The 8,434-nt window shown below is 31.0% G+C and overlaps 1 non-coding gene across 1 annotated transcript; it reads right to left on the bottom strand.

The window, feature by feature from the left end:
• Positions 1-425: 425 nt before the first annotated feature.
• On the bottom strand, positions 426-506 carry Trnal-uag. Its single transcript has one exon. It is a non-coding gene; the product is annotated as a tRNA-Leu (tRNA).
• Positions 507-8,434: the final 7,928 nt, after the last annotated feature.

The raw sequence follows: 8,434 nt of genomic DNA on the forward strand, positions 1-8,434 counted from the left end.
CCTGGAAGCTAGATATAAAATTTAAGAAAAACCCAATAGGAAATTTCATTTCCGTTGAGGTATTCCAACCAAATTAAAGTGAAATGGGAATGTCAATTTTATCATTTTAAACTCCAGTTTCAATGAATATAATACATGATATCAACTCTAGAGCCATTGCATATCAAGTATGAGGAATGCAGATATTCGCCGAGAAATACCGGATAAACACAAAAACTTACACAATATATAGTTGAAAGTATGTATGTGTCAGCAACGTGACAATCCTGTTCATAGGTCAAACACCTAAGACGATATCATATACATAAATAATTGAATTGAATTAGTTTACTATAACCTAGTATTTTACATCCACTAAGAAATTACTTATGTTTACTTGGAGATTATAATGAACATTCTAGGCCAATAGGTTGAATGACAATCCCTGGCAGCGGTGGGATTCGAACCCACGCCCCGAAGAGACTGGTGCCTAAAACCAGCGCCTTAGACCACTCGGCCACGCTACCTATTCATGTGCTAAATAATGCCACCTTATCAAATGCTGAACTGCTTATATTAAATGTCATCTTGCGAGAATATATCCCAGCTTCGCTTTGCTATGCTCCCTGATATGCTGATTATAAAATCAAGAAAACGATTGCTTTCCTCATATCTTTCCTTGTATTTCTTTTCTCGTTGAGGATATTCAGAAGCAGGGGAATGTGCAGATGAATATTGTTGCGTTTCATTTTTAATTGCATATTATAAACTTCCCAGATTTCAATAGAGTTTTCCGTTCCACACCGCATCCTCGGATCCCATTGGAGATACCTTCAGTGGAGGCAATGCAGATATCTCCGACGAGCAAATACGTGTAAACACATCATGAATAACACCAATAGGTGTGCACAAAGTAAAGTCATCCTTTGATACACTTGGCGTTTATGAAACAGGAACATCTCTAGAAACCCGAGAAACAGTCGTGATTTCCATATAAAAAGATGTGACGTGATCTGACCTTTAACCAGGTTGTTTCAATACCCAACCCAAAATCAGGTAAGGTTAAGCGACACATCGGAGATAATGATCTGAGCCACGCTACCAAATAATTTGCAAAATATTTGCCATTTTATCAAATTATCCAACAGCTTATATACTGCCTATACTGAAATGTTATCTTTCGAGAATAATTCCAATATCTATCTATCTATCTATTTATTTATCTATCTATCTATATATATATATGTATATATATAAATTGAAAAGATCACACACAGGCAAAGAAGCAGCAGAAGCTTAACTAAGCGCGAACTGACGATATCAACCTAATAAAAATAGTTTTATATCTTCCGAAAGTACCTGGCATACACAAATATCTGCTTCTTTTGGGGAGAAGATGAAGTAAAGTCACGTAAGAACACGGGGACTGACGATTTCCATTTCTCTTTCAAATGTAATTATTAATCTCAGCTAATTTTTGAAATAGATAGTAATAAACGAATCTCGTCTAAGACGGAAACAGGAAATAAAGATCAGTCTTCTTCTTCCGACCTGAAAAAAAAAATAGGTAAAGGAATTGGGTTAAAGAGAAGTGATGTAATTAAGTCACATAATTTGTAAACAGTTCAGTCATCACTTACCTTACCTAATTTAGGGATACGCGGGGAAATAATCAGGTTAAAAGTCAAATCCATATTTCATTACATTACTCAGATCGGAATACTGTACGATGACCACCGCAGCAACATCCCTCTTTCCCGTTTCTTCTGATATGGATATCAAGCCTGTTTCTCAGGTTACAAGAGACTTTCCTGCTCCACAAACGCCAATAGTATCAAAAGATTCTGACGATGTTCCTTTGTGCACACCATATCCTGAGTTCCCGTTGGAGATGCCTGTGGTAGAGGCAGTTGCCTATCGCAGAAGGTCAATCCGGAAGACGAGAAGATTCGGTGGGCGTCGGTCAGAGGCTCCCTTTGCACGAAGAAGATTAGTATACGGAGCAGAGAGGGAGGAGTGACTTTATACAATCTTTAAAAGACATATATTAAATAAATTTGTATACAAACCATGCCATGTTTATCTTATTAGCCTTATCAATGGTTTTAATCGACACCCTGTCTCACCCCTCTACCAATTGTTGGAATTATGCCAACAAGCCATAACAAGCTAATCTAATGTAATCCTGATACGCTTTGGTCACGTTATCAGAGGATGCAACTTGCACAGTATTAAAATGTGAGTAGTAACTGCTTTCCTATTCTCATTTGTGTTGATCAATACATACATGCATATCTACATATCTACATATTCTATACAATAATAAATACACATACATACTGGTACATAGATACCTCATACATTGATACCTCATATATTCGTACCTCATACATTCATACTTTATGCATACATACTTGATACATAAATATTCCATACACACATGATACGTACATACATACTTGCATACATACATACATACATACATACATATACATACATACTTATAAAATACTAAATATAAACATATCTCACATACATACATACTTATTACATATATGGATGTGTGTATATACTTAATACATGTAGGCATTTCTACATACATACGTTATACACGAATATTTCATACACACATAATACGTACATACATATTTAATCCATACATACATGCATATAGACATAATACTTGATAGATACATACATACATGCATGCATATATACATATATATAAACATACTAAATATAAACATACCTATCACATACATACTTAATACATATATGAATGTGTGTATATACTTAATACATGTAGGTATTTATACATAATTGACACCATATCTCTGAAGTTCACCCCTTTCTATCTATTGTTGGAATTTTGCCAACAACTCATAACAAACTTCTAATCTAATATAATCCCGATACGCTTGGGTCACGTTATCAGAAGAAGTACACGCAATGTATCTTGCACAGTATTAAAATGTGAGTAGTAACGGCTTAATGCATATATACTTACTGTATACAATACTTAATACATAATACCTATATACGTATCCAGTACAATAATGCCTACACACATACATACTTATACATACATAGATATTTCATACATTCGTACTTCATACATGTAGATGTACATGCTTCATACATGCATACTTCATATATGCACACTTCATACATTACTTCATACATGTAGATGTCATACATGCATACTTCATATATGCACACTTCATACATACATACTTCATACATGCGCACTTCATATATGCACACTTCATACATACATACTTCATACATGCGCACTTCATACATGCATACTTCATACATGCATACTTCATACATGCATACTTCATACATGCATACTTCATACATGCATACTTCATATACGCATACCTCATACATGCACACTTCATACATGCGCACTTCATACATGCATACATCATACATGCATACTTCATACATGCATACGTCATACACGCATACTTCATACATGCTTACTTCATACATGCATACTTCATACATGCATACTTCATACATGCATACTTCATACATGCATACTTCATACATGCATACTTCATGCATGCATACTTCATACATGCATACTTCATACATGCATACTTCATACATGCATACTTCATACATGCATACTTCATACATGCATACTTCATACATGCATACTTCATACATGCATACTTCATACATGCATACTTCATACATGCATACTTCATACATGCATACTTCATACATGCATACTTCATACATGCATACTTCATACATGCTACTTCATACATGCATACTTCATACATGCATACTTCATACATGCTACTTCATACATGCATACTTCATACATGCATACTTCATACATGCATACTTCATACATGCATACTTCATACATGCATACTTCATACATGCATACTTCAGACATGCATACTTCAGACATGCATACTTCAGACATGCATACTTCATATATATATATATATATATATATATATATATATATATATATATATATATATATATATATATACTTCATACGCTCATAATAAATACATACTTAATTCATACTTGCCTATATTCATACATACTTAATTCACACTTGCATATATTCATACATACATGCATACAGATATACATACTTGATAGATACATACATGTATATATGCATACATTATCAATAGATACATATATATATATAAACATACTAAATATGAACATGCCTGTCATATACATACTTAATACTTATATGCATGTTTCATACTCAATGCATATATGAATGTGTGTACTTAATGCATATAGGCATGTATACATAGTACATATATGCATGTATACATAATATATAAATGCATGTATACATAATATATAAATGCATGTATACATAGTATATACATGCATGTGTAAACACTTAATATATATATTCAGTATACATATTTATTTCATATATGCATGTATACATACTTAATACATATATTCATGTATTCATACTTAAAAATATATATATATATGAATGTGTGTAATTAATACATATAGGCATATATACATAGTGCATATATGCATGTATACATATTTAATTCATATATGCATGTGTAAATACTTCATACATATATGCATGTATGCATATTTAGTACATATATGCATGTATACATATTTAATACATATATGGATGTATACATATTTAGTACATATATACATGTATGCATATTTAGTACATATATGCATGTATGCATATTTAGTACGTATATGCATGTATGCATATTTAGTACATATATGCATGTATGCATATTTAGTACATATATGCATGTATGCATATTTAGTACATATATGCATGTATGCATATTTAGTACATATATGCATGCATGCATACTTATACCAAATATGCATGTATGCATATTTAGTACATGTATACATGTATACATATTTATACCATATATGCATGTATACATATTTAGTATGTATATGCATGTATGCATATTTAGTACATATATGCATGTAAACATATTTAATACATATATGCATGTATACATACCTAATACATGTATGTATCAATACATACCTAATACATATGCATATGTATTAGGTATGTATTGATACATACATGTATTAGGTATGTATACATGCATATATGTATTCAATATGTTTACATGCATATATGTACCTAATACATTTATACATGAATACATACATGAATACAGACTTCATGCATGTATACATACTTCACACATATAGACATACATAACATGTGCATACTTAATACGTGTATACTTAATATGTACATACCCAATACATGCATAGGTATTTAATACATACATACTTAATACACACATGCTTAATACATACATACTTAATACATACATGTTTAATACATACATACTTAGTACATACATGCTTAATACATACAAAAAAAAAAAAAAAATTACCCTTATAACCCAGTGTTACACCGATGTAACAAACAGACTTTGCCACCATATTGGTTCTATCAGAGTCCAATACAGTAAAAAAAAATTGGTTTATATTATTTTTCTGCCAACAAGGCACTCTGGGCTCTAGAGGGTTATACACAGATACTTATACACAGATGCTTATACACAGATACTTGTACACAGATACTTATACACAGATACTTATACACAGATACTTATACACAGATACTTATACACAGATGCTTATACACAGATACTTATACACATCCACTTATACACGGATACTTATACACAGATACTTATACACAGATACTTATACACATCCACTTATACACGGATACTTATACACAGATACTTACACACAGATACTTATACACAGATACTTATACACAGATACTTATACACAGATACTTATACACAGATACTTATACACAGATACTTATACACAGATACTTATACACAGATACTTATACACAGATACTTATACACAGATACTTATACACAGATACTTATACACAGATACTTATACACAGATACTTATACACAGATACTTATACACAGATACTTATACACAGATACTTATACACAGATACTTATACACAGATACTTATACACAGATACTTATACACAGATACTTATACACAGATACTTATACACAGATACTTATACACAGATACTTATACACAGATACTTATACACAGATACTTATACACAGATACTTATACACAGATACTTATACACAGATACTTATACACAGATACTTATACACAGCCACTTATACACAGATACTTATACACAGATACTTATACACAGATACTTATACACAGATACTTATACACAGATACTTATACACAGATACTTATACACAGATACTTATACACAGATACTTATACACAGATACTTATACACAGATACTTATACACAGATACTTATACACAGATACTTATACACAGATACTTATACACAGATACTTATACACAGATACTTATACACAGATACTTATACACAGATACTTATACACAGATACTTATACACAGATACTTATACACAGATACTTATACACAGATACTTATACACAGATACTTATACACATCCACTTATACACGGATACTTATACACAGATACTTATACACATCCACTTATACACGGATACTTATACACAGATACTTATACACAGATACTTATACACAGATACTTATACACAGATACTTATACACAGATACTTATACACAGATACTTATACACAGATACTTATACACAGATACTTATACACAGATACTTATACACAGATACTTATACACAGATACTTATACACAGATACTTATACACAGATACTTATACACAGATACTTATACACAGATACTTATACACAGATACTTATACACAGATACTTATACACAGATACTTATACACAGATACTTATACACAGATACTTATACACAGATACTTATACACAGATACTTATACACAGATACTTATACACAGATACTTATACACAGATACTTATACACAGATACTTATACACAGATACTTATACACAGATACTTATACACAGATACTTATACACAGATACTTATACACAGATACTTATACACAGATACTTATACACAGATACTTATACACAGATACTTATACACAGATACTTATACACAGATACTTATACACAGATACTTATACACAGATACTTATACACAGATACTTATACACAGATACTTATACACAGATACTTATACACAGATACTTATACACATCACTTATACACAGATACTTATACACAGATACTTATACACAGATACTTATACACAGATACTTATACACAGATACTTATACACAGATACTTATACACAGATACTTATACACAGATACTTATACACAGATACTTATACACAGATACTTATACACAGATACTTATACACAGATACTTATACACAGATACTTATACACAGATACTTATACACAGATACTTATACACAGATACTTATACACAGATACTTATACACAGATACTTATACACAGATGCTTATACACAGATACTTATACCCAACTTATACACAGATACTTATACACAGATACTTATACACAGATACTTATACACAGATACTTATACACAGATACTTATACACATATACTTATACACATATACTTATACACAGATACTTATACACAGATACTTATACACAGATACTTATACACAGATACTTATACACAGCCACTTATACACAGATACTTATACACAGCCACTTATACACAGATACTTATACACAGGCACTTATACACAGATACTTATACACAGATACTTATACACAGATACTTATACACAGATACTTATACACAGATACTTATACACAGATACTTATACACAGATACTTATACACAGATACGTATACACAGATACTTATACACAAGATGCTTATACACAGATACTTATACACAGCCACTTATACACAGATACTTATACACAGATACTTATACACAGATGCTTATACACAGATACTTATACACAGCCACTTATACACAGATACTTATACACAGCCACTTATACACAGATACTTATACACATCCACTTATACACGGATACTTATACACACATACTTATAGACAGCCACTTATACACAGATACTTATAGACAGCCACTTATACACAGATACTTATACACAGCCACTTATACACAGATACTTATAAACAGCCACTTATACACAGATACTTATACACAGCCACTTATACACAGATACTTATACACAGCCACTTATACACAGATACTTAATACATACTTTTAAATACATACTTATACACACAAATACATATTATACATACATACTTACACATACATATTTATACATACATACTTATAGATACATACTTATACATGTATATTTATACATATTTATACACACATACATACATACATGCATACATTCTTCTTATATGCATACATTCTTCATGCATCCATACATACATGCACACATTCTTCATGCATACATACATACATGCATACATTCTCCATGCACACATATTTCATACATATATAATTACACATACATTCTTAT

Source organism: Penaeus chinensis, chromosome 24 (genome assembly GCF_019202785.1).
Source record: "Penaeus chinensis breed Huanghai No. 1 chromosome 24, ASM1920278v2, whole genome shotgun sequence".
Classification (NCBI taxonomy): domain Eukaryota; kingdom Metazoa; phylum Arthropoda; class Malacostraca; order Decapoda; family Penaeidae; genus Penaeus; species Penaeus chinensis.